This window comes from Schistocerca nitens, chromosome 1 (assembly GCF_023898315.1).
Source record: "Schistocerca nitens isolate TAMUIC-IGC-003100 chromosome 1, iqSchNite1.1, whole genome shotgun sequence".
NCBI lineage: Eukaryota > Metazoa > Arthropoda > Insecta > Orthoptera > Acrididae > Schistocerca > Schistocerca nitens.
This window is the reverse complement of record NC_064614.1, coordinates 550,416,365-550,444,268: the sequence shown is the minus strand read 5'-3', so window position 1 is coordinate 550,444,268 and position 27,904 is coordinate 550,416,365.

Here is a 27,904-nt window from a genome sequence, read left to right as displayed (position 1 = left end):
GTGGGGTCTGGACCCCTCCACCATCCTCCACACCTATAAATCCCTCATCCGCCCTATCCTTTGTTATGCCCATCCGGCTTGGATCTCCGCCCCCCCTCCCTTTTATAAATCTCTCCAAATCCTTGAACGCCATGCTCTCCGCCTCGCCTATCGCATCCGTCTCCCCTCCCCCACGCGGATCCTGTATGATCTCATCCCCTTCCCCCACCTCCTCCATTTCCTTGAAAGGATACGGATCCTGTACACCTCCCGTAAACTCGACCCTCCTCACCCGCTTGTCTCCCCAATCCTCTCACACCCCCGCCCGCTGCCGCGCCTGTATTCCTACGTCCCACCCAGTCTCCATCTCTCAACCCTCCTTACCATCTCCCAAGGTGGCTTCCGCCAGCTCCCCCTCCCTGATGATGTCCTCCTCCCCTGCATCTACCCCTCCTATCAACTTTGATCCTTCCCCCCCGCCACCTGTGTCCTTTCCTTTAGGCACCCTCCCTCCCTCCCTTCCCTTCCCTTCTCTTTCCTTTCCCCCCTCCCTCCTCCCCTCTCCCCCGGGCTTCCCCTCCCCCTTCCTCCCTCCCCCTCTCTCCTTTTCCCATGCCATCTCTGCTCTCCCCTCTCCCATTCCCCTTCCCCTTCCTCCACCTCCTCTCTTGACAGGTCCCCGGACTCGTACACGCTCATTGAACATTCGCGCGCCGGAGATCATCGCCGTCAGTGTTTCGTGTGTGTGCCTTCGTTTGTGTGTAGTGTTGTTCGCCGTCACGCCACCACCGCTCACGTGCCGTCGCCATCATCCATGTTCTGTGCACCGTGTCGCCCAGTGTTAGTGATGTTTCTCGTCCAGCGTGAACGGCTCCATGTTTTTTCGATTTTTAGTGTCTACATTTTTTGCCCACCGTTTTTACTGTCTACTCTGTGCCACCTTTATGTACTACTTGTTGTCAAACTCAAGGCTGAAGAGCGGCGTATTGTGCTGCTGACAACCCGCCTTTGTATAAGGTGTTTAAAATCACAATAAAGAAAAAAAAAAAGAGTCCTCTTCGCAGTTCGCCGCTTTACCTCCGAAGATGTCTCCCGCAGCGTTAGGAGACAGTTTTATACTTCGACCACGGCCTATCAGCCCGGAAGTTTTAAGTGAAGACAATACCGACCGTGAGAGTTTACATTGTATGATGCCTCAGTGCTGTTTTTGGATAGCGCCGCTTTGCCATCCACGGAATACTTTGACAATGGTGGTATGCAAAGAGCCTACAAACGTAGCCATTTCGGAAATGGTTTCACCCTAGGCCTGAAAACCAATGACTATTCTCTTTTGGACGTCAAATCGCTCTGTTTCCGGAATTGTTACACCGACTGCTCTGTTTTCCGCATTCCCCGACACGCTTAATATTCTAGTAGTACAGTAGGACCATTTCTGGTGCAGTTTCTGTCACCGACGATGTCATCAATGAGTCAAGGTATATCTCCACCGCCTCCTCCGTCTGACGGAGGCCAATGGTCCTATGTACAAAACGGCAGGAATTCAAATTTTGGTGGGAAATTAAAAAAATAGCCCAATTGCAATGGTTTGTTTCCTGTGAATGGGGGAGGGGAAGGGGGGTTGTTGTTGTTGTTCTAAGTATAAACTGGAGAGAAATTTAAAATGATACATTATCATCATTATCATGGATATTGACTGTGATTGTATGACATCAAAATCTTGCTAAAACCTGTTGATCTATTTTTATAACAGTGTGGAATTCTGGCCCACACTTGAGATACTGGCTCAGTCCTACTATAAGCTACTATTAATTCAGAGGTGTATGGTCAGTGCCCATTCTTTAATTTTGAATGCGTCGTTATTTTAACATCGGTGGGGGAAGGGCTCTTTGCCCCCACCTCCCTGCCTCCTAAGCATTCATGACACCCCTGTCACCCCATAATAACTAAATGGCGCCACCCATGGTCAGTATGCATTTTGCGTGCCATGGAAGCACAGCCCGTCCAGACCACCAAACTGGGCCCTGAGCTGCTAGTACCGCAGAGCACTGAGGCAGCCTGCACTCACCTGTGACTTGCTCTGCAGACTTATCGCTAAGTTCACTACTCTCTCTGTCTGACGGTTAGCTATAGGTGCTCATATTTCAAGTTTTAATGTATCCGTCCTTCGAGAAAGGAAATGTGCAATGCAGATGTCTCTCCACGTTGTAACAAAATCTGAACACTTTATGCTTAATTTAAGGTGTAAATGCGTTCATTCTTATAGAAAGCACACGTGCAATGCAGATTCAACTGCACATTGTAAATTGCTATTGAATACATATGACAGGGCAGAATGAAAGAAAACGGATGACTAGTGTTTAATAAACCGATTTATTTGTTCATCAAAACAAATGGCAGATTATGCTTTTTGACTTATGAAAAATATCTCACATATTGGACTGCTTCATTTGTTCCAGACAACATATTTGTTCTGAACGCAAAAAAAACAATATAATAAAAATAAATAATTTCAGATCCTATACTTTCTAACAAAAAATATTGGAATACGTCACATAATTTTCAGTATAGATAAGCGCTATGCCTTACGTTTTTACATAGTACATGGAAATCAAGGTACAAGAACTGTATACAATATTTACAAAAGCAACACAATAATTTACAGGAATACGTATACAAAAAATATGTCTCACAGGTTACGTTTTCAAAGAAATTTCACAGTTTACAAATAGTTGATGGACTTTTATTCTTTCACATCTTCGAATACTCATGGCACAGCCGGCCGCGGTGGCCGAGCGGTTCTAGGCGCTTAAGTCCGGAACCGCGCGACTGCTACGGTCGCAGGTTCGAATCCTGCCTCGAGCATGGATGTGTGCGATGTCCTTAGGTTAGTTAGGTTTAAGTAGTTCTAAGTTCTAGGGGACTGACGACCTCAAATGTTAAGTCCCATAGTGCTCAGAGCCATCATCACTCATGGCACAACTGGCCGACTTGTACATTTTTATAGCTACATTTTGATATGGAATATTTTTTAAAGCTTTCCCCTGTGAGACATAGCACTAAACTAAATGCGATCTCTTTTGTTATGGCCAACAGCAGTGAAGCGTGACTTACTGTACAGATAATACACATATGATGTGCAGAAAACAGTTAAATTTCAGCACATGATGTTCATTCGCATATACGGTGCGCAGAAAACTGTTTATCTCGCACAATTGATGTGTAACTCACCGACACGATATGAACTTGCACACTCTGTCACCCAAGTAAATAGTGTGTGGATAGCTGTGGTTTGAGCCTGGCAACACAAATGACTTCCTTGTCGTCAGTTACGAGACAGGGGGCGAAAGACATTCCGGAGGGCTGAACGGAGGGCCTCTCTAGTTTGTCTGACGAAGCGGTTTCAGGCTCTGTCTCCGGCTGATACTGATCTTCGGCCGGTCATGGCTGTTTGTCCTGTTCCAGAGGTTGCCCCTCAGTCTGCAAGATCCGGGCGGTCGCAGAGGCTGGGCTTACTGATAGTTGGGAGCTCCAACGTTAGGCGCGTAATGGGGCCCCTTAGGGATATGGCAGCAAGAGAGGGGAAGAAAACCAATGTGCACTCCGTGTGCATACCGGGGGGAGTCATTCCAGATGTGGAAAGGGTCCTTCCGGATGCCATGAAGGATACAGAGTGCACCCATCTGCAGGTGGTCGCTCATGTCGGCACCAATGATGTGTATCGCTATGGATCGGAGGAAATCCTCTCTGGCTTCCGACGGCTATCTGATTTGGTGAAGACTGCCAGTCTCGCTAGCGGGATGAAAGCAGAGCTCACCATATGCAGCATCGTCGACAGGACTGACTGCGGACCTTTGGTACAGAGCCGAGTGGAGGGTCTGAATCAGAGGCTGAGACGGTTCTGTGACTGTGTGGGCTGCAGATTCCTCGACTTGCGCCATAGGGTGGTGGGGTTTCGGGTTCCAGTGGATAGGTCAGGAGTCCACTACACACAGCAGGCGGCTACACGGGTAGCAGGGGTTGTGTGGCGTGGGCTGAGTGTTTTTTTTTTTAGGTTAGATGGCCTCGGGCAAGTACAGAAGCGGCAACAGGCTCAAAGGGTGCGGGGCAAAGTCAGGACATGCGGGGACCATGCAGCAATCGGTATTGTAATTGTAAACTGTCGAAGCTGCGTTGGTAAAGTACAGGAACTTCAAGCGCTGATAGAAAGCACCGAAGCTTAAATCGTTATACGTACGGAAAGATGGCTCAAGCCAGAGATAAATTCTGCCGAAATATTTACAAAGACACAGACGGTGTTTAGAAAGGATAGGTTGCATGCAACCGATGGTGGCGCGTTTGTCGCTGTTATTAGTACTTTATCCTGTAGTGAAGTAGAAGTGGATAGCTCCTGTGAATTATTATAGGTGGAGACTATACTCAACAACCGAGCTAGGTTAATAATTGGCTGCTTTTACCGACCTCCCGACTCAGCAGCATTAGTGACAGAACAACTGAGAGAAAATCTGGAATACATTTAACATAAATTTCATCAGCATGTTGTAGTCTTAGGTGGAGATTTCAGTTTACCAGATATAGACTGGGACACTCAGATGTTTAGGACGGGTGGTAGGGACAGAGCATCGAGTGACAATATGTTGAGTGCATTATCCGAAAATTACCTCGAGCAATTAAACTGAGGACCGACTCGTGGAGATAACATCTTGGACCTACTGATAACAAACAGACCCGAACTTTTCCACTCTGTAAGCGCAGAACAGGGAATCAGTCTGAAATCTGCCTCCCTTTTTTTATATTCCTATTTACTTCCATATTAAGGGATGCTGCAACGGCCTTATTTGTACAGAAACCAGATGGCAGTTATAAGAGTCGAGGGGCATGAAAAGGAAGCAGTGGTTGGGAAGGGAGTGAGACAGGGTTATAGTCTCTCCCCGATGTTATTCAATCTGTATACTGAGCAAGCAGTGAAGGACACAAAAGAAAAATTCGGAGTAGGTATTAAAATCCATGGAGAAGAAATAAAAACTTTGAGGTTCACCGATGACATTGTAATTCTGTCAGAGACAGCAAAGGACTTGGAAGAGCAGTTGAATGGAATGGATAGTGTCTTGAAAGCAGGGTATAAGATGAACATCAACAAAAGCAAAACGAGGATAATGCAATGTAGTCGAATTAAGTCGGGTGATGCTGAGGGAATTAGATTAGGAAATGAGAAACATAAAGTAATAAAGGAATTTTGCTATTTGGGGAGCAAAATAATTGATGATGGTCGAAGTAGAGAGGATATAAAATGTAGACTGGCAATGGCAAGGAAAGCGTTTCTGAAGAAGATAAATTTGTTAACATCGAGTATAGATTTAAGCGTCAGGAAGTCATTTCTGAAAGTATTTGTATGGAGTGTAGCCATGTATGGAAGTGAAACATGGACTATAAATAGTTTGGACAAGAAGAGAATAGAAGCTTTCGAAATGTGGTGCTACAGAAGAATGCTGAAGATTAGATGGGTAGATCACATAACTAATGAGGAAGTATTGAATAGGATTGGGGAGAAGAGAAGTTTGTGGTACAACTTGACTAGAATAAGGGATCGGTTGGTAGGACATGTGTTGAGGCATCAAGGGATCACCAATTTAGTATTGGAGGGCAGCGTGGAGGGTAAAAATCGTAGAGGGAGACCAAGAGATGAATACACTAAGCAGATTCAGAAGGATGTAGGTTGCAGTAAGTACTGAGAGATGAAGAAGCTTGCACAGGATAGAGTAGCATGGAGAGCTGCATCAAACCAGTCTCAGGACTGAAGACCACAACAGCAACAACAGATCAAAACGAAAATTTCTGTTCCGACACTGACAATGTTGAGTGCTTACGGGAATAGTTCAAGGCAATCGTAAAATGCATTTTAGACAGGTAAGTGCCGTTAAAACTGTGAGGGACGGGAAAAACCCACCGTGGTTCAACAACAAAGTTAGGAAACTACTGCGAAAGCAAAAAGAGATTCATTGCAAATTTAAACGCAGCCAGAACCTCTCAGACAAACAGAAGCTAAACGATGTCAAAGTTAGCGTAAGGAGGGCTATGCTTGAAGCGTTCAGTGAATTCGAAAGTAAAATTCTATGTACCGACTTGACAGAAAATCCTAGTAAATTCTGGTCTTATGTTAAATCAGTAAGTGGATCGAAACAGCATATCCAGACACTCTGGGATGATAATGGCATTGAAACAGAGGATGACACGCGTAAAGCTGAAATACTAAACACCTTTTTCCAAAGCTGTTTCACAGAGGAAGACCGCACTGCAGTTCCTTCTCTAAATCTTCGCACGAACGAAAAAATGGCTGACATCGAAATAAGTGTCCGAGGAATAGAAAAGCAACTGAAATCACTCAACAGAGGAAAATCCACTGGACCTGACGGGATACCAGTTGGATTCTACACAGAGTACGCGAAAGAACTTGCCCCGCTTCTAACAGCCGTGTACCGCAAGTCTCTAGAGAAACGGAAGGTTCCAAACGATCGGAAAAGAGCACAGGTAGTTCCAGTTTTCAAGAAGGGTCGTAGAGCAGATGCGCAAAACTATAGGCCTATATCTCTGTTGTAGAATTTTAGAACATGTTTTTTGCTCGCGTATCATGTCATTTCTGGAAACCCAGAATCTACTCTGTAGGAATCAACATGGATTCCCGAAACAGCGATCGTGTGAGACCCAACTCGCTTTATTTGTTCATGAGACCCAGAAAATATTAGATACAGGCTCCCAGGTAGATGTCATTTTCCTTGACTTCCGGAAGGCGTTCGATACAGTTCCGCACTGTCGCCTGATAAACAAAGTAAGAACCTACGGAATATCAGACGAGCTGTGTGGCTGGATTGAAGAGTTTTTAGCAAACAGAACACAGCATGGGGAGACGACATGGAGAGACGTCTACAGACGTTAAAGTAACCTCTGGCGTGCCACAGGGGAGTGACATGGGACCATTGCTTTTCACAATATACATAAATGACCTGGTAGATAGTGTCGGAAGTTCCATGCGGCTTTTCGCGGATGATACTGTAGTACACAGAGAAGTTGCAGCATTAGAAAATTGCAGCGAAATGCAGGAAGATCTGCAGCGGATAGGCACTTGGTGCAGGGACTGGCAACTGACCCTTAACATACACAAATGTAATGTATTACGAATACATAGAAGAAGGATCCTTTATTGTATGATTATATGATAGCAGAACAAATACTGGTAGCAGTTACTTCTGTAAAATATCTGGGAGTATGCGTACGGAACGATTTGAAGTGGAATGATCATATAAAATTAATTATTGATAAGGCGGGTGCCAGGTTGAGATTCATTGGGAGAGTCCTTAGAAAATGTAGTCCATCAACAAAGGAGGTGGCTTACAAAACACACGTTCGACCTATGCTTGAGTATTGCTCATCAGTGTGGGATCCGTACCAAATCGGGTTGACGGAGGAGATAGAGAAGATCCAAAGAAGAGCGGCGCGTTTCGTCACAGGGTTATTTGGTAACCGTGATAGCGTTACGGAGATGCTTAGGAAACTCAAGTGGCAGACTCTGCAAGAGAGGCGCTCTGCATCGCTGTGTAGCTTGCTCGCCAGGTTTCGAGAGGGTGCGTTTCTGGATGAGGTATCGAATATATTGCTTCCCTCTACTTATACCTCCCGAGGAGATCACGAATGTAAAATTAGAGAGGTTCGAGCGCGCACGGAGGCTTTCCGGCAGTCGTTCTTCCCGCGAACCATACGCGACTGGAACAAGAAAGGGAGGTAATGACAGTGGCACGTAAAGTGCCCTCCGCCACACACCGTTGGGTGGCTTGCGGAGTATAAATGTAGATGTAGATTTAGACAGTGTGCACCTCATGTCTCGCGACTGAATACTGAACTGCCGTACCATATATGGAGCAGCGAGGGGAGCACCGACAACACCACTGTGCACACACTTGAAGTAGTTTTCAGTCGTGAGTGTCATTGATGCCGCACACCACAGGACTTTAACCCATCTAAGAGCTGCACTTGTATCTGTACGGCACACGCACATTTTTCAGCGGAGACCTACTAACTCCACAACTGGTGACCCATTCATCTTGTCTTTTATGAGACTGATAATCTTATTGCTGGCAGGTGTTATGTCATAAAGATATTGGACGATAACCAGACGTTTGGAATGCGTCAGGGTGACAACTTATTACTTGATATGGATCACAACCCTTCACCCAATAGAAGAAGTAACTTTGGATTTGCGTAGTGAGTTTTCTCAAGACAGTAATGGAACTGATACATGGAGTTTATAGGGGTCCATCATACTCATACTGACACAAACAGCATTCGTGGACTCTACCGATAGTTTATACATCTCCAGAGCAACGAAATATTTGTTGAAAATTGTTGCCCATTTAAAATTTGGTGCCAAAACGCTCCATTCGTCGAGTAACTGAGTGAGTTTCATGATATTCTCTGACATTTTGTATAGTTTTCCCGAAAACTGCATTGTTCATAAGTTTGTAAAAACAAATGTACATGTCACAAGAGCCCTCTTCTTAGTGTTATTTTATTGATGTTGGATCTTGTGAACTCTGCAGTTATTAATGATGGTCGGAGAATGACGCAACAGCCACTAATATTTTTTAAATGTTTCATTTCGTGCCATGCCAGGCTACGATGCCTATCTTCAGATGTCTAATATTTCGTTACATAGACGTTGATTAAAAACTCTGTGTAACGAAAATATTAGCCATCTGAAAATGGGCATGTAGCCCGAAACCGGTTATGGCACTAAAATTAAACATGTAAAAAGTATTTGTGGCTGACTGTGTCATTCACCAACATTTTTTAGGGTTTAAATCAATGCATACCTTCAACGAGGGATACTGGTTGAAGAAATTAGCGCGGATGCATCCCCATCTTGAGACATTACTATAATATAGTATGTACCTTGTTTTTCCATCTAGCGTTGTCATCAGCTTGGCGTGGGAACCGTTTTCAAAAACTCGGTGCTCTGGAGACAGTGGTAAATCAGTGTGCTCGTCATACAAACATATAGGGTACGTCAAATCTACCTCTAAAATATACCCTGTTTTGGAATCTGCCCACACATATTCGATGTTTATTCCCAGTCTGGTGCACTCCTTATAAGACAGCCACTGAAACCCTTGAACAGGTAAAGGTTGTATGGTTTGTATGTATAAAGTGATTATATCCATGTACATGATGTAGCTTAAATCATCAGATGCAAAGAACTCGTCACACATCCGCAAGTCGTTTTTGCCTTGGCGTACCTGTGGACTCTTTGACAGCCGGCCGAAGTGGCCGTGCGGTTAAAGGCGCTGCAGTCTGGAACCGCAAGACCGCTACGGTCGCAGGTTCGAATCCTGCCTCGAGCATGGATGTTTGTGATGTCCTTAGGTTAGTTAGGTTTAACTAGTTCTAAGTTCTAGGGGACTAATGACCTCAGCAGTTGAGTCCCATAGTGCTCAGAGCCACTTGAGCCATTCTTTGACAAAGTCCACCACGAAACCCTCATTTGCAAAATGAGCATTATTCTTGCAAAATGTCAGCATCGGTTAAGAGTTCAATGTTGACACATGTCCTTTTCAACATAGCGTCCCACGAAAGCCTTGGTGTGGTGTAGTAGTAGACAGGATGCAGCTCGTGTGTGTCCATGCATTCTCTCCAAAATCGTTCGAAAATATCTGCAAGTAAGCGCACGTCCATATCCACATAAAGTTTCGTGTACTTGACAAAACTAGAGACATCGAACTCATGCAATTCCCTTACATGTCCATACGCCGCATCTGATATACCAATGCCTGGAAGTGTGCTGGAGAATGCGGTTATGTCATCCAGTGTGTTTTTGTCAAGTCTGTCCCATGAATCCAGATACTCGTATGGGAAAACCCCCTTCTTTGTTACAAGCTAAAACTCAGGATCATCAGGAAATGCGGCTCGAGTGAGATGTAAGTTCTCCTGATGTATCGTTTCAGAAAGTTTCTTTAGTGGTGCCTGCATGACTGTCATGAATCGAAGAACCTCAGTGTAACTTTCTTGGTGATTCTCTTCGAAGACAACTGTATCTCTAAGTGGTGTTAGGTAGGACACTAATCTGATCTTTGCTCATTCTGTATAAGCCAAGGGCTCTCCATGGAAGCGAGCATCATACTCGCTATATTGTGGATTAAAACGGGTATGTGTCCTGGGAGTTGATAATTCAAGTTGCATATACTGTGTGCAGCACCGCTGAATTTGTTATTTAGATGGCAATAATGTCCACGTGATGTTCCTGCTTCTTTATCTAACAGCTGCTCACAAATATGGAAGTCAACTGGATTCTCGTATAGTAATTTAACCTCCTGCATTTCAGTCATAAGAATGATGTTGTCATAAATTCCATCAACTTTCCGTGCAATGTCAGGTTTTCAGGCTTAGAAAGTAACCTATCCGCAGGTTTATCCCTGATGTACAAATCAAAATGATTAAGTTTTGAATCGTACGAGCATACAACTTGATAAACGTACGTGTCATTCTGTGAGATTGGTTTGTGAGACAGTAGGATCACCGTCGCAGCCTGCCTCAGGGGCGAGAAGGCATTCAAGGTCGGCTTATACGGCGTAGAGTACTCGCTCCTTGTGGAGAAAATTCTTAAATTTTAAGATTTTATTCTCCTCGGTAAGCATTACTGCACTTACTGGGTCCTTGGTAGAGCAATCTACTTTATACTTTGTTAAGCTCTTGTTTTAAACGAGCTCATGCTCCTAAGGCTATGACCGGTTTTACTCATTTGGGAGAAGAGAAGGCGGGACATACTTTGGATCCAGCAGCTGTCTGTCGCCTTCAGAGACTAACAATAAAACTGCATGGGGACTATCGACTTTAGAAAACTAAACGATTCGAATGAACATGTGTGTAATAACACCATCATTTGACTTGAATTTGCTCAGGGCATATACGAGAACGTGAATAGATGTAAGGTGTTCCTGCCTCTCAAATTTATCAATGTCCTGAGGACTCATGGGGAATTTAATATCATCGCGTTTATAACATCCATAACGTTCGTACGGTATTTTTCTGGTTGCTCAGGATACTGTTTAAGTTTTCCTTCGCAAGCCAGAAGTGAACATAATAAGCAGGACTGGTCTTTATTTTGGACATTAACAACGTCCTTTTAATCAGCGATAGCATCTGAAGATGGACATGTGACGATCCTCCACATATTGGATCATGCACATGTACATGAACGTCCAAATACAGAATTCTATGGAGAATTTTCCCTCGGCCTCTTTGCTGGAAAGGTCTGTGTAGGCTTCAGATCGTCAAAGAATTTAGCGATTGAGGTCCCCATCATTATCTCGCAACTGTTACCTCATTTATACACTCCTGGAAATGGAAAAAAGAACACATTGACACCGGTGTGTCAGACCCACCATACTTGCTCCGGACACTGCGAGAGGGCTGTACAAGCAATGATCACACGCACGGCACAGCGGACACACCAGGAACCGCGGTGTTGGCCGTCGAATGGCGCTAGCTGCGCAGCATTTGTGCACCGCCGCCGTCAGTGTCAGCCAGTTTGCCGTGGCATACGGAGCTCCATCGCAGTCTTTAACACTGGTAGCATGCCGCGACAGCGTGGACGTGAACCGTATGTGCAGTTGACGGACTTTGAGCGAGGGCGTATAGTGGGCAAGCGGGAGGCCGGGTGGACGTACCGCCGAATTGCTCAACACGTGGGGCGTGAGGTCTCCACAGTACATCGATGTTGTCGCCAGTGGTCGGCGGAAGGTGCACGTGCCCGTCGACCTGGGACCGGACCGCAGCGACGCACGGATGCACGCCAAGACCGTAGGATCCTACGCAGTGCCGTAGGGGACCGCACCGCCACTTCCCAGCAAATTAGGGACACTGTTGCTCCTGGGGTATCGGCGAGGACCATTCGCAACCGTCTCCATGAAGCTGGGCTACGGTCCCGCACACCGTTAGGCCGTCTTCCGCTCACGCCCCAACATCGTGCAGCCCGCCTCCAGTGGTGTCGCGACAGGCGTGAATGGAGGGACGAATGGAGACGTGTCGTCTTCAGCGATGAGAGTCGCTTCTGCCTTGGTGCCAATGATGGTCGTATGCGTGTTTGGCGCCGTGCAGGTGAGCGCCACAATGAGGACTGCATACGACCGAGGCACACAGGGCCAACACCCGGCATCATGGTGTGGGGAGCGATCTCCTACACTGGCCGTACACCACTGGTGATCGTCGAGGGGACACTGAATAGTGCACGGTACATCCAAACCGTCATCGAACCCATCGTTCTACCATTCCTAGACCGGCAAGGGAACTTGCTGTTCCAACAGGACAATGCACGTCCGCATGTATCCCGTGCCACCCAACGTGCTCTAGAAGGTGTAAGTCAACTAACCTGGCCAGCAAGATCTCCGGATCTGTCCCCCATTGAGCATGTTTTGGACTGGATGAAGCGTCGTCTCACGCGGTCTGCACGTCCAGCACGAACGCTGGTCCAACTGAGGCGCCAGGTGGAAATGGCATGGCAAGCCGTTCCACAGGACTACATCCAGCATCTCTACGATCGTCTCCATGGGAGAATAGCAGCCTGCATTGCTGCGAAAGGTGGATATACACTGTACTAGTGCCGACATTGTGCATGCTCTGTTGCCTGTGTCTATGTGCCTGTGGTTCTGTCAGTGTGATCATGTGATGTATCTGACCCCAGGAATGTGTCAATAAAGTTTCCCCTTCCTGGGACAATGAATTCACGGTGTTCTTATTTCTATTTCCAGGAGTGTATATTGCATTATTCGTCACACCCACCTTAAGTGAGAGAGGATTAACTTGCAGTATATCGTAGAGACGCACTTAATGGCAGGATACTGCAGATGCTTTAAGATCAGTGAAAGCTCCCTTTCCAGTACAGGCAAACACCCATTCACGAAAAAAATCACGTCTTGATACCTTAACAAGTCACTGACGCAAGTAAGCAGGATCCTGTATCAAAGTGCACCTCATATCACTTAAAATGATAGTTCTGTGCAATATACCACAACATCGGCATGCCCCGCTGTAAGAACGGTTTGAGGGACTGCTGCTGGCCGACAGTTCATCGGTACTATCATCGGAGAGACCCCATCCCTACGACCCAGGTGTTAGTGTTGCTCGTGGCTGTCCATCTGTCAGTGCAGGTGCAGTTACTCACGACGGTCGGGCCGTCACTGGTGGAGGTCTGGGTGCCACCACCGGCACTGACACACACGGGACCACTCACACAATCCAGCTGCTGGCACTGCTGCTCATGGGAGTGATGATGCAGGCACTGGCAGTACCAGTGACTAGGGTGGCAGCTCCAAGTTATAGAGCAATTCTGAAACATCACAGAACAACCGTCTATAAGTAATGAGAAAAAGATCTATGCACTTACACAGTCAAGCAGTTATATAACTACCTGAAACAATTTACACATGCACACACACTCACTCACTCACTCTCTCTCTCTCTCTCTCTCTCTCTCTCACACACACACACACAGAGAGAGAGACACACACACACACACACACAGAGAGAGAGAGAGAGAGAGAGAGAGAGATACTTACTCAAGAGCTCATTATTCTTATTACTTGGAACTGGAGGTTGTCTTAGGGGGCTATTACAGGCAGTGGACAGAGCGGGGAGGGCATCTCAAGTGCATTGAACATTTCTGTGAAACAACATTACAACAGTCTATAAGTATCAAAAGACAATTGTAAACACACACACACTCACACACAAGTAAAATAGATACTTACGTAAAAGTTCATGGTCATCATTAACATCAATGTGACCGAGTAATGATAGCCCCCCGACCCTTATTTGCCAAAAATGTGCTAGGGCTTGGAACATCATCCAGGGTCGCCCTTAAAGTGGCTTCATTCATCAGCCCTAAAACAACAACAAACATTCTGTAAGTATTGAAAATACGGACAGACAGACAGACAGAAACACGCACTTAATAGAAATGATACTCATGGTTAAGATTTTCATTCTCCCAAACACAGTGAATTAAAGCAGCAAAAACCTCACTATAGAAAAGGTCCAATGAGACAATGTCCTCATCGAAAATCTCCTTGAAACGAGGACGCTTGCTGCTGCTGATGATGCTGCTGCTGGTGATGCTGATGCTGCTGGACGACATCATCACTGCTATAAGAGAGAGAGACATGATACTAGAAGGAGACTGAGGAGGAAGTACACCTCCTGAGTCATCTTACAGATTCTCAGACGGTAGAGATGTCTTGGGGTTGAAGTCGTTACGGAATCGTTAGGGAGAGGACGCTTCGTCCACCTGCTCAAGTTGGATACTATGCATCTACACTAGCATAAAGGGGGTTTTATAGAGTAAAATAAGAAGACAAATGTCACGCTCATATTTCATACTTAGGTATATACACATCATCAAATAAGATCGCAATTCTATGCATACATCACATGTCATAAACACATACATATTTCCGTATATTGACATGCAACATGCATCGAAATAATGAGCTACATCTTCTTCCACGGGATATAGAGTTTGAGACGATTACCGCAGTAAACTGATCCATAATGTTTCGCAGAATCTGTAAATATAAGGCTGCCAGCTCAGTCTCCGGTCGAGTGTGTGTGTGTGTGTGTGTGTGTGTGTGTGTGTGTGTGTGTGTGTGTGTGTGCTGTAAGGCAAAACTGCTATACATTAAATTCTTGGAGGTCCTATTCCTGCATATGAGTCGATTCCGTTTCGTTAAAAGTTTTTATCTTCCGTGGGAAGTCACCAGCATTGATCTTCTGATCACCTAGTATCACACTAGGTGTTCTTTGAGTATTTTGAGTAAATATGTCTGCAATGGCTATTGAGTTGTCACACAGCCTGCACAACTCTGTAAGACTGAATATTACTTTTGTACCACAGTAATGTGGATTTTCAAAAGCACTGGTGAGTTGAATTCGCGAACAGAGAACATTCCAATGCTAACATGTTTACATCCACTTGAATTTAGAGTAAAAGACATACGAAAAATGGATATGTACTCCTACAGAGACATTTATGTTCGAAGGAACTCCATCACATTATTTGTAAATGGAAGGATAAAACGATTCAAATCACAGAAATGTAGTACATTACACCTACATGTATATGCAAGAACATTGATGATGCTTAAATGATGCTGACTGTTTAGGTGGAGCCTAACGTTTCATAATGGTCATGTAACAGCGCCAATCGCGTGTTGCAAACTAAAATTAGTACCTATCGAAGGTATACATATTTATCCCACAATGCAGTGTTGGTAACTGCATGAAAAAAGTGTCATCGATGTGTTGCTGCTGCATCTGAGTGTCAGAAACCTAATGTTAGTATATTGCTAAAACAGAAGATTCTTTGCGTGTGTTGAACAGAAGTGTTACCACAACTCTATGTGGAACCAATAACTAAACTAGTAACACTGCACTGATCACATGACTTACATCACTTTTTAGGTAGCTGATGATCTAATATAAATGCTACTAATGTACGATTATCATCTTCAAGCTTCTGTATTCGCTGATTGAGATCCACCAGCTTTGAATCACTGTGTACTTCGATCAGCACATCTCAATGTTCAAGACGAATTGTCTTGTGAGGACGTCACCAGAATTTGTCAATCATGTAAAAATTTGTTCGGAAATATGACAAGTGGACTTTTCGTGTGGGTTTGCTACAAATAGCGCTGAAATTCCTGTTGAGTTATGTTGGCTATATATACACTGAAGTGTCAAAGAAACTTGTATAGATATGCGTATTCCAATACAGAGATTTGTAAACAGGCAGAATATGGGGCTGCAATCGGCAACGTCTATATAAGACAACAAGAGTCTGACGCAGTTGCTAGATCGGTTACTGCTGCTAATTGGACGATTATCAAGATTTAAGCGAGTTTGAACGTGGTGTTATAGTCGGCGCATGAGCGATGGACACAGCATCTCCAAGACAGCGATGAAATGGAAATTTTCCCGTACGACCATTACATGAGTGTACCGTGAATATCAGGAATCCGGTAAAACATTAAATCTCCAACGTCGCTGCGGCCGGAAAAAGATCCTGCAAGAACGGGAGCAACGACGACTGAAGAGAATTGTTCAGCATGACAAAAGTGCAACCGTTCAGCAGATTGCTGCAAATTTCATTGCTCGGCCATCAACAAGTGGCAGAGTGCGAACCATTCAACGAAACATCATCGATATGGGCTTTCGGAGCCGAAGGTCCACTCGTGTACCCTTGATGACTGCACGACACAAAGCTTTATACTTCGGCTGGGCCCATCAACTCTCACACTGGACTGCTGATGACTGGAAACGTGTTGCCTGGTCGGACGAGTCTCACTTCAAATGGATCGACGGAGAAGATGGATTTGTACAGGTATGGTGACAAGCTCACGAATCCATGGACGCTGAATGTCAGCAGGGGACTGTTCAAGCAGGTAGAGGCTCTGTAATGATGTGGGGTGTGTGCACTTGGCCTGATATGGGACCCCTGATACGTTTAGATACGACTCTGACAGGTGACATGTATGTAAGCAACCTGTCTAATCACATGCATCCATTCATGTCCATTGTGCATTTCGACGGACTTGGGTAATTCCAGCCGGACATTACGACGCCCCAAACGTCCAAAATTGCTACAAAGTGGCTCCAGGAACACTCTTATGTGTTTAAACACTTCCGCTGGCCACCAGCCTCCCAGACATGAACATTATTGAGCAAATCTGGGATGCCTTGCAACGTGCTGTTCAGGAGAAATTTCCACCCTCGTTCTCTTACAGATTTATGGTCTGCCCTACAGGATTCATGGTGTCCATTCCCTCCAGCACTATTTCAGACAATGATCGAGTCCATGCCACGTCGCATTGTGGCAGTTCCGCTTGTTCGCGTGGGCCCTACGCGATATTAGGCAGGTGTACCAGAGTTTCTTTGACTCTTGAGTATATATATATATTTGGTTACTACCTAAACAGCAGACTGTGGGATGAGAATATGTTACAATAGCTAGCAGGTTTTTAAAAACTTCCTCTATCTCTACACCTAGCTATAAACAGGGTGAAAGCCGAGAAGACAGGTTACGACATGTCAAATTTTCGAATGACATGACTACCTGTCAGGTTACTCACATGCCCTGACCAGTGGAACGTGGTGTCGAAGGCTTCAGTTAGTTACTAACAGGTCTGGCAGCCATTGCCCTGGCAGTAGTGACGTTATGCGACAGCTATCATGCAGCAGCTGCAGGTGACCAGTGTGCACGGCTAGTGGTGGCGTGGTGGGGCTACAGCTGCTAGTGTAACATCAGTAGCAGACTTCCAGGTCTGTGTGCGGCCAGGCAGCAAGGCCGCCGTTGTAGTGAGAACTGGCTTCACAATGATAATGCCATGGCAGAGGCAACAGTGGCTGCACAAAACACTCACTCAGCTGAGAATTCCCGGCTGGAGCAGTGATGGCTGCCCAGGCCCGCTGTCATGCGAATGGTCTGGCATCCGGCGGTGGTTGAAACCTGGCTGGTGTTTAGCGGTGATGGCAGCCCCAGCCCCAGAGCCCAGCGAGACTCATGGCACCTACGGCCTGCAGTTGACTCTGAGGCCCAGTACCAAGTTACTATAAGGTGGTGAGTGCAGCGAGAACGCTCGTGGGGGACGGGGGGGGGGGGGGAGGGAGGAGGGGAGCGGTAGGGGCAGAGAGCCCTTCCCCCACCAGTGTTTGTTTAAATAAAGATACATCCAAACTTAGAGACCATACACCTCTTAGTGAATAATAGCTTATAGTAGGACTGGGCCAGTATCTCAAGTCGGGGTCAGAATTCCACACTGATAAAAACAGCTCAATAGATGTTACAAAGATCTGGCATCATAGAGTCAGGGCCCGTATTCTAACTCTAGGACAGGACTCTACACTGTTATAAATAGCCCAACGGGATTGAGCTGTGTTGTGATGTCATAGAGCTGCACCAGTATGTCTCAGTCACCATCTTGTATTCCAGTCCAGAAATCTTGCGTTCTGACGTCATAGTTGGGCTGGTGCTCGTATTCCAAGTCTCAGATTTTGACGTTGTAAAGCCAGGGTTAGTATTCCAACATCACAATACACCATTTTGAATTTCCCTCCAATTTATACTTAGGACAGTAGCAACCCACCCTTCATAGGAAACACACTAGTGCAATTGGGCTATTTTTTGAATTTACCATCAAAATTTTGAATTTAACTCCATCATTTGAATTACAACCATTTCATACATAGGGTTATTGGCCTACGTCAGAGGGGGTGTGTATGTAGGTGGCGGTGAGAGGGGTGTGGGAGTGAGGAAATCCTATGACTCGTTGATGATGTAATCAGTGACACAATCTGCACCGGAAACGGCCCTACTACATTACATGTACCTGCACTGCTAGTGCTGTCATCTGTCATCTGTGACTAGTTATTGCACGCTGACGTCAAACGTAAGTGGTGGCACGTTAACATGCCTGGACTGTGTATATCCATCCTGTGACATCTAGCAAAACCCACCCCTCCTCCCTTTGTCAGGGCTCCCATTCTCGCCACTCACCTCCACCCACATCCTAAGACTTCGTTCAGAACCTCAACCATTCTCACACTCCCAAACCCCTTAGTCAAACATCTAATCAAATAAAACCCATTCTATGCACCACCGCAAAGCATGCAAATTCGATAACAGCCTTACCCCCTGGCAGTCTACATATACTCATCACTTGACTGAGCTGAGTAAATTTTTTAAACAGTCAACAGAATAGCCCTTTATCTTTTGACGAACGCAACTCAGAATCTATATCGTACTTCGTGAAAACTTTCATTTTTAAGGCTACGTAAATTTTTTAATTTGCTTTGAATTTTTTAAATCGTTTGCTTTAAGAGCGGTGAATTGTAACCGCTCAAAGTCCTCTCCCACTTGTGTAGGGTGTGGGGGATGAAACAACAATAGAGGAAAAGCTCCTCACCTTAATGTGTGAGACGGGGTTAAAATGCTCACTACTCCTATACATCAGTAAAAGTTGTGCGTTAAGCTAACTACATTCAGAAATATTCCCAGATTCAACCACTGGAATGGGAAAAGTTCATCACAGACGTCCACTGCACAGTCTCCAGCTGTTTTCTAATTACTCATGTGTGTAATCTGTCCCAAAACAAAACATCATAGCAGTTTCCAGACTGGAAATAAGTCACCCAAAAGCATCATATTTCAGTTTTACCTAAAAAGTAATGGAATCTATTGACTTCAATGGAACCTCCCAACTCTGTCATTTTTATGAAACCACTTCGAATCAGCTAGGGGTTCCATGTTCTGCTATGCGGCCCTTTCCTGCTGAGCATGTATAAGTGCACAAAACCCTAACACTCACATAAATAATATGAAAATGATTATTTAGAATTATACAGCCATATACCGGAATGCACTTCCAACTGTTATTCTTCCCGGATTTAGAAAATAACTTTATGCGTCATGAAAGATCGCTCATTTCCAACTTGATCTCAAACTCACAAAACATTACCCCTAGTTCACAGGGCCTACTACCTGCTTCCGACACTCATGAGGCCATCTGCTCACTTCTCTATTTGATGCGCTCTCAATTGCTCCATGAAATTCTGAGACTTTTACACTTTCAAATAATATAGCTGAAAGTGGGGGTACTATTATTGTGGTCTACTATTTTATCTTCGCAATTTTTGCAGTGTCGGTGGTTATGTAATTGGGGGGTCGCACAGAATCATCGCTGACTATAATGAGAAATTTGGCCTTACACATTTCTGTTAAATGTGACTGACAAAAAAGAATAAATGCATGCAACGGACAGCCAGTACAACTGTGCAGTGACGAATTTCACTCAGTGAGCATTTTGTTGGATTCATCACTGGTATTGATTGAAAATTTTTTGATGGAATGGAATATGGAATCAATTGACATAGTAACTAATTTTTATTCAGTTATCTTATCATTTTATTACAGAAATTCAGCATTGATTGTCACATACGTAAAACATCAATTATCTGCTATGATCCCCTACGTATTAACAAGGGGTTAAGTTTTTCTTGTGAGAAGTCAGTGTGGGATATCCTCATTGTATACATGGGTCTATGATACGGTTCATGGTAGGAGAGCGGGCGTGCACACAACCAAAGGAATCAGTACTGACAGAAACTAGGAACACAAATGATCACAGCACCGACTCCAACAGATTTCAGTGACACCGCCAACAGAATATCTGATGCAGGTAACTAACAACCCAGGGCTCACTCTAACTACACGAAGTACCACTTTAACGATAGCGACCCGTGAGCACGAGACTATGGATCCCATGTTACCGGCAGTATTTTCTAAATACTTTGGAGTTAGCGCTTTACAATCCTAACTACATTTGATAATCAGAAGGAAGGAGTCTGCACATGATTTTACAGTGACTTCATAATATGACTACATGGGTGGCTCATAACTAGCACAAGTTCTACGTGCTTGATCTAAAACTTCACTGAAATGATTAAAATACATTAGTGACAGTCAGAACGAACACATTCCAACAGAAACGTGAATACTCACCAGTGGCTGGCAAAAGAATATCCTTTTCGCCAAAAACCAACAGCCACCTCTGACGCTGAGCCCATATCAAAATCTTACGGTGCTGTGCCCTTGGCCAGTCCCCAATGCTCACTCAAAAGCGCGATTCGCGAAGCACTGGAAAAGTATAGGTAGCGGGCGATCATAGTGCTTTGACAACAGAGGAAACATCCAGTACATTCTCGAAGCTTCCTCATGTGATCTCCTCATAACCGATTCTAAGATTTGGTTTTCAAAAGGGTGAGAAAGTGCGATACGGGCTTTGTGGTTCGCTCCCGTTGGTCAGGTTTAAAGAAAGCCAACAGATTTTCCCCTGTGATTGGCGAGAGAGACAATGAAAGGTGCTGCCTCTAATTTGACGCGAAATCGCTGGGTTACCGTTTTGATGCAAGTGGTACGTAAGGAATTGTGACATGAAAGCAAATGAGGACCCAGATCCCAGTAATTACATTAAGAAATTAAATGAAATAAAGTTTCAACCAGACATCCTTTTCCGTGTATCGACGTGTGTCAGAACAACGTCTAGTTTATAAAGATTAAATATAAACCCGCAACAGGTTGAAAAGAATGAAATCATGAAAGATGCATGAAAGGAACATCCACATTTCACAGCTATGGGGCCTTCAGCCCACTTTGTTTACATTTTTGATATCATGCATCCCCTCAGTGTCCTAGCCACAACGTCACAGACTATGTCCTCTCATCAGTGATGTCATCACTGTTACGAATGATGTATGTCACAAACCACATCTCTTTTCCATTACGTCAAGCAGCCAGTATGTATCCCCCATGTTCAATCCAAATGACTATTATAATTAAAAAAAATACATAACTGTCACATGAATTGCATAAAATGGCACAGTGCTAAAAAAAAGAATCTTGCCAATACTACAGTGTTTCTGTGTCAAAAAAAGTAAGCTTCACCTGCACTGCATAAAATGGTGCCATTGTTGGTGTATTACTAACAATATTTCAAAAAAATAACATAAGCTTCATTAGAATTGCGTAAAAACATCTCCATCTTCAAAAACAGATGGTGTCAGTACTACAGTATTTCCTTGTCAAAAAATATGTATCCTTCACTTGAATTGAAGCTTTGTTAAAAAATTATATTTTAACACTCACTCTCCCCCCCCCCCCTCTCTCTCTCTCTCTCTCTCTCACTCTCTCTCTACCTCCCTCTTTCTCTCTTCCTCTCTCTTTCTCTTTTTCATACCACACTATAAGAAAAGTTTCATTAAATTTTCATATCACATGTGTGCACAAAGCATGAAAAAAACTACATAGAATATTTCCACATCTACCTCAACATCATCATCAGTAAATTTCATCTTGTTCTCTGTCTGATTTATACTCCACTAATGTTTATGTCGAGTTCTGTACTGCTTCAGTGAATTTCATCTTTCTGTCCATCTCTTTCTTATGGTTACAGACGGAATCGCGTGAAAAACTAATGCAAAAGTAATATAGAAATAAATTTTATTACGAAAAAAATTTAAATCATAGTTAACTTTGACTTGCAGTACAAATCGTTTATCATTATACGCCGTCACACAGTAAAAACGTAAGAATTTAGTACACAATATTGTTCATCTTCAACACTTTTTACAATATCATTTGGTGTCAATTTAGATTGTTACAATTCAAGTAAATATTGAAACACTCCCAATTAATACGATATCGTTTGTTACAAACCAAAATATGAGCCTAACTGTAATTTTGTTGTGACTGTGGCCTAATAGATAAAAGGTAATTGGATTTAGCAGCTTCAAGAGTTGTTTCTAATCAGAATATGGGTGCTCAAAAATGGCCAACACAATGATCAAAGGATTTTTGCAGTAACTAATGTTAAGATGTTTTACATAGTTTGTGTCATCGACAACAGCGGTAGTAATATACTATGTCTTTTTGAAATGGATGTTGTGATTTGAAGAATTTTACACTACTGGCTATTAAAATTGCTACATTATGAAGAAATGCAGATGATAAACGGGTATTCAATGGACAGTTATATTATACTAGAACTGACATGTGATTACATTTTCACGCAATTTGGGTGCATAGATCCTGAGAAATCACTACCCAGAACAACCACCTCTGGCCATAATAACGGCATTGATACGCCTGGGCATTGAGTCAAACCGATGTTGGATGGCGTGTACAGGTACAGCTGCCCATGCAGCTTCAACACGATACCACAGTTCATCAAGAGTAGTGACTGGCGTATTGTGACGAGCCAGTTGCTCGGCCACCATTGACCAAACGTTTTTAATTGCTGAGAGATCTGGAGAATGTGCTGGCCAGGGCAGCAGTCGAACACTTTCTGTATCCAGAAAGGCCCATAGAGGACCTGCAACATGCGGTCGTGCATTATCCTGCTGAAATGTAGGGTTTCGCAGGGATCGAATGAAGGGTAGAGCCACGGGTCGTAACACATCTGAAATGTAACGTCCACTGTTCAAAGTGCCGTCAATGCGAACAAGAGGTGACCGAGAAGTGTAACAAATGGCACCCCATACCATCACGCCGGGTAATACGCCAGTATGGCGATGACGAATACATGCTTCCAATGTGCGTTCACCGCGATGTCGCCAAACACGGATGCGACCATCATGATGCTGTAAACAGAACCTGGATTCATCCGAAAAAATGACGTTTTGTCATTCGTGCACCCAGGTTCGTCGTTGAGTACACCATCGCAGGCGCTCCTGTCTGTGATGCAACGTCGAGGGTAACCGCAACCATGGGCTCCGAGCTGATAGTCCATGCTGCTGCAAACGTCGTCGAACTGTTCGTGCAGATGGTTGTTGTCTTGCAAACGTCCCCATCTGTTGACTCAGGGATCTAGACGTGGCTGCACGATCCGTTACAGACATGCGGATAAGATGCCCGTCATCTCGACTGCTACTGATACGAGGCCATTGTGATCCAGCACGGCAATCCGTATTACCCTCCTGAACCCACCGATTCCATATTCTGCTAACAGTCATTGAATCTCGACCAACGCGAGCAGCAATGTCGCGATACGATAAACCGCAATCGCGATAGGCTAAAATCCGACCCTTATCAAAGTTGGAAACGTGATGGTACGCATTTCTCCTCCTTACACGAGGCATCACAACAACGTTTCACCAGTCAACACCGGTCAACTCCTGTTTGTGTATGAGAAATCGGTTGGAAACTTTCCTCATGTCAGCACGTTGTAGGTGTCGCCACCGGCGCCAACCTTGTGTGAATGCTCTGAAATGCTAATCATTTGCATATCACAGCATCTTCTTCCTGTCGGTTAAATTTCGCGTCTGTAGCACGTCATCTTCGTGGTGTAGCAATTTTAATGGCCAGTACTGTATTTCAGGTTTTTTAATAAATATATTTGCTTTGGGTCCAGCAGCATTACGTGTTATAACCACACTATCTGTTTATGTGTTAATGTTTCTGTTAAATTGGAAATAGGTTTGCGAAAGGGTGAGTTTGGAAAGTTGTCTAATATAATGTATGCCTTCATCTGGTAGTTTCTTTATGAATCACGAGAGTATGTTCTATAATATCTATTGTTTCTTGTGTAGATATGTTAGTGCAGAGCTTTGTTATGCCAAGTGAAACGAATTTAGCATTGTGGTGGATTTCTATGTGCTTTATTGTTCCTGCAGTAATACTGGAATTTTGTGAGGTGTAATTTTTCCCATATGTGAAATATTTCATCATCAGTTTGTTGAGTATTTTATTAATTCAGTCAGTTGAACTGTTAATACTGTGTCCGCAGCTCGTGGTCGTGCGGTAGCGTTCTCGCTTCCCACGCCCGGGTTCCCGGGTTCGATTCCCGGCGGGGTCAGGGATTTTCTCTACCTCTACACAACTGGGTGTTGTGTGATGTCCTTAGGTTAGTTAGGTTTAAGTAGTTCTAAGTTCTAGGGGACTGATGACCATAGCTGTTAAGTCCCATACTGCTCAGAGCCATTTGAACCATTTTGTTAATACTGTTATCAATTGGACATATGAGACCCAAAGGCTTAAATATCGTTAAATGCCTATAAAGTGCTGGGGTTCGTGGATTCATTACAATAGTTGTTTTCTTTTTGTTTTCTGTTAACTCTGTGTAGGAACTTTTTATTTGTTTCTGGTTTGTGCTGAAAATTTAGTTGTTGGATCGGTGAGTAATTCAGTAATCTTATTAGTTTCAACGAATTTTTTACTTTGCCGGTAATCATTATGGTTAATGATAAGTATACTAATACCCTAATCAGATTCAACTGCTGTGGTGTGGCTGTCTGTCAATGTTTTCTTCATTTTTGTATGCAACAACATAAATGTCTTTGAGTAAACAATTATCTGTCAATCCTGAATTTCTACAACTGTCAGAATAATAAAAACCTTATTATAACACATTGAACAACAAGTTATCAGACATGGGTGAAAAAAACTTGATAAATTATATATTACATAAAACATAAATAAATGTGATTGTTTACAGGTGTACTGATGAATGCAATAAAGCCAAAACAGTATTAAACACACGAATAAAATTTCAAGCAGTACAGCATTTACTAATTTTCTGCATAATGGCTATTCTATTTGTATCTTTGAACAAAGTATTATCGTGTATCATATTTGTCAAAACTTAATTCCAATGCAACAAAATATACAAGTAATTGACAGTACTTTAATTTCTATTAAATCCTTCAGATACAATCTCTAAATAATGTGGTTGTCCAGAAATAAGTTTCAGAGGGAATAGATACTTATCCCGTAGTAAATTATGTTTCTGTATTTTAACAGTTGTTATTAACATTGCAAATAAGATTGAATATACTTTTTATTGTGCTGACACACATGGTTTAAAATTTAAACACAAAACACACTACTCCTTAGACTGTGCCAGCATTCTATTTCTTTGAAACTCAATACAAAAGCGTAAATTATGAAACTCTACAGCTAATTAGATCATCAAATTATTATTCCTTTGCTCTTCATGAGCAATACTTATCATCACTTACGATATAAATACATATAGATACAAACAGAACATCTTGTATGATAATAAATGACAGAGTTCAACCATTATCTCTTAAACTGCTTCATACTTCGTATACTTTTCGATTTAAAGGTCCAGGCGGAGGTTCGAGTTCTCCCTCGGGCATGGATGTGTGTGTTTGTCCTTAGGATAATTTAGGTTAAGTAGTGTGTAAGCTTAGGGACTGATGACCTTAGCAGTTAAGTCCCATGAGATTTCACACATATTTGAACTTTTTTTTTTTTGGGGGGGGGGGGGCTCCAATAACAGTTTAAGCGTTCACACGCCCAAATTCCACAGTACGTGAACAAGTGTTACCAAAATGCAAGTCTCGCGAGCTCTTACCACGATTATAATTACAAAAAAAGAGTGAAAAACGCATCGGGAATGGTATAAGAGAATATGGAGAACGACTAGTGGAAGCAAGAAAGTTCACGTGAGCCAGAGCACGTGTCGAAATACTGTTTGGTCATTGTATACACTAACATTCGCGAAAACTCGCTAATTTAAATTCAGATATTATAATACGTCCAAAACCTGGAAAACCTGGATTCCATTTCAAGGAATAACGCAGATATTGGTAGCGATCAGAAACGTTTCGCGGACCGTGCTTAAGGGAAATGAAGAATTGGAAGAATTAGTTACCCACAGCTTAAAGCGCTGCTCATCAGGAGTAGGTCCTCTGTGTCTCGAGGTGATACGGAAAGTTTCGTTACACACCACATTTATACGTGCCTCTCACAGGAAATCATCGTTAAATCGTCAGACCGATCGTTGTTCCTGATTCGCAAAAAGTTACCTGCTCCAGGTATATTGATACTGAGACGGTATCTTTGCTTCAGCAGGTATTTAAACTGCTGATATTTTAGTGAGTAATAGAAGCGTGATGAAAGTATGATTAATGTTCAAATGTGTGTGAAATCTTATGGGACTTAACTGCTAAGGTCATCAGTCCCTAAGCTTACACACTACTTAACCTAAATTATCCTGAGGGCAAACACACACACCCTTGCCCGAGGAAGGACTCGATCCTCCGCCGGGAGCAGCCGCACAGTCCATGACTGCAGCGCCTCACACCGCTCGGCTAATCCCGCGGGCAAAGTATGATTAACGTTTTTTCTCGTGCATAAGGGTAACACAGCCAACATTCAGCTGTTTCAACATCCAGATCTCTCACGCAGTATGTCTCCGTAGGAGAATGTAGCTATTTTCATTAGGCATTTCCTTCTCCCACTATTAACATTCCTCAGAAAAATGCCGCTTTCTGTCACGATTTTAAGCAGTTTATTGCGAATAGGTACCGCAAAAGCAGCTGCCGTAAAGCAAATGTCAGCAGCCCTTAAGCTAGCACAATAGGCCCCGATCATAACGCGTTTAGAACGATTACGGAATGACCGACCCACCATCTCCAGGCTGTACATATCTCCTCTCTATTGTCCCCTCCCCCACTTTTCGTCTGTAACTGAATACCAGTAACCGTTAACGTCAGAATACGTCGTGACAGCCCGGGGCTCGGCCTTGCCTCGTATCTCTCCTGACAGAGACCGTCTGACGAGTGTCGCAGCTTGCACTACCCTAAGAGTTGTGTGTCTTGCTGTTACCAGGTACGTCGGCAGCGGCGGCGGGGCGTATACCGGCTACCGATCGCTACGGCCGCCAGCGCAAAGTGTCTGAGCCACTACAAGGTGGACAGCCATCCAGCGCATTCGTTGAAGGGGCGGCACGGCGGCAAGCGTGGCAATGCCCACGTTCCAGCGGGCTGCGCCGGGAAGCTGCTGGCCGCATCCGCCACAGACAGACTGCGGGTGCGCGGTGGAGGGCTCGCAGGCGGCTGGGATGGCGGCGGGCTCTGCGACGACGCTTTCCAGCAGTTCGTTCACGAGTGCGAGGAGGACATGAAAGGGTCCAGGGAGGGCTACAACGGTGACACGCTCTCGCTGCAACACTGTACTGTACATTTCGATGTCGGAAACTCAAACGGATGCGAAAACGAGCTCGGTCGAGAAGCAGACGTTGAAGAGGACAGTCAGGAAACAGATCGCGACAGCTTATTGGAATTTACTAGTGTAAAGTTCAACAGCTGCGAAGAGTTTCTGAAGGTTTCGGAAGCTGACTTGACAGATCTAAGGTACAACAATGATTTGCAGTTCTCCACCGCATATGTTACCGGAAGTATAGAGCCTGAAAACAATCGAGACACTGTCCTTACAGACGTCGGATCGGAGGGGGAAAGCAGCGTTGAAGATTCTGCTGCGGAGCGCACGTATAACAGTGACGATTTTCCGCGAGACGACAACGTTTGT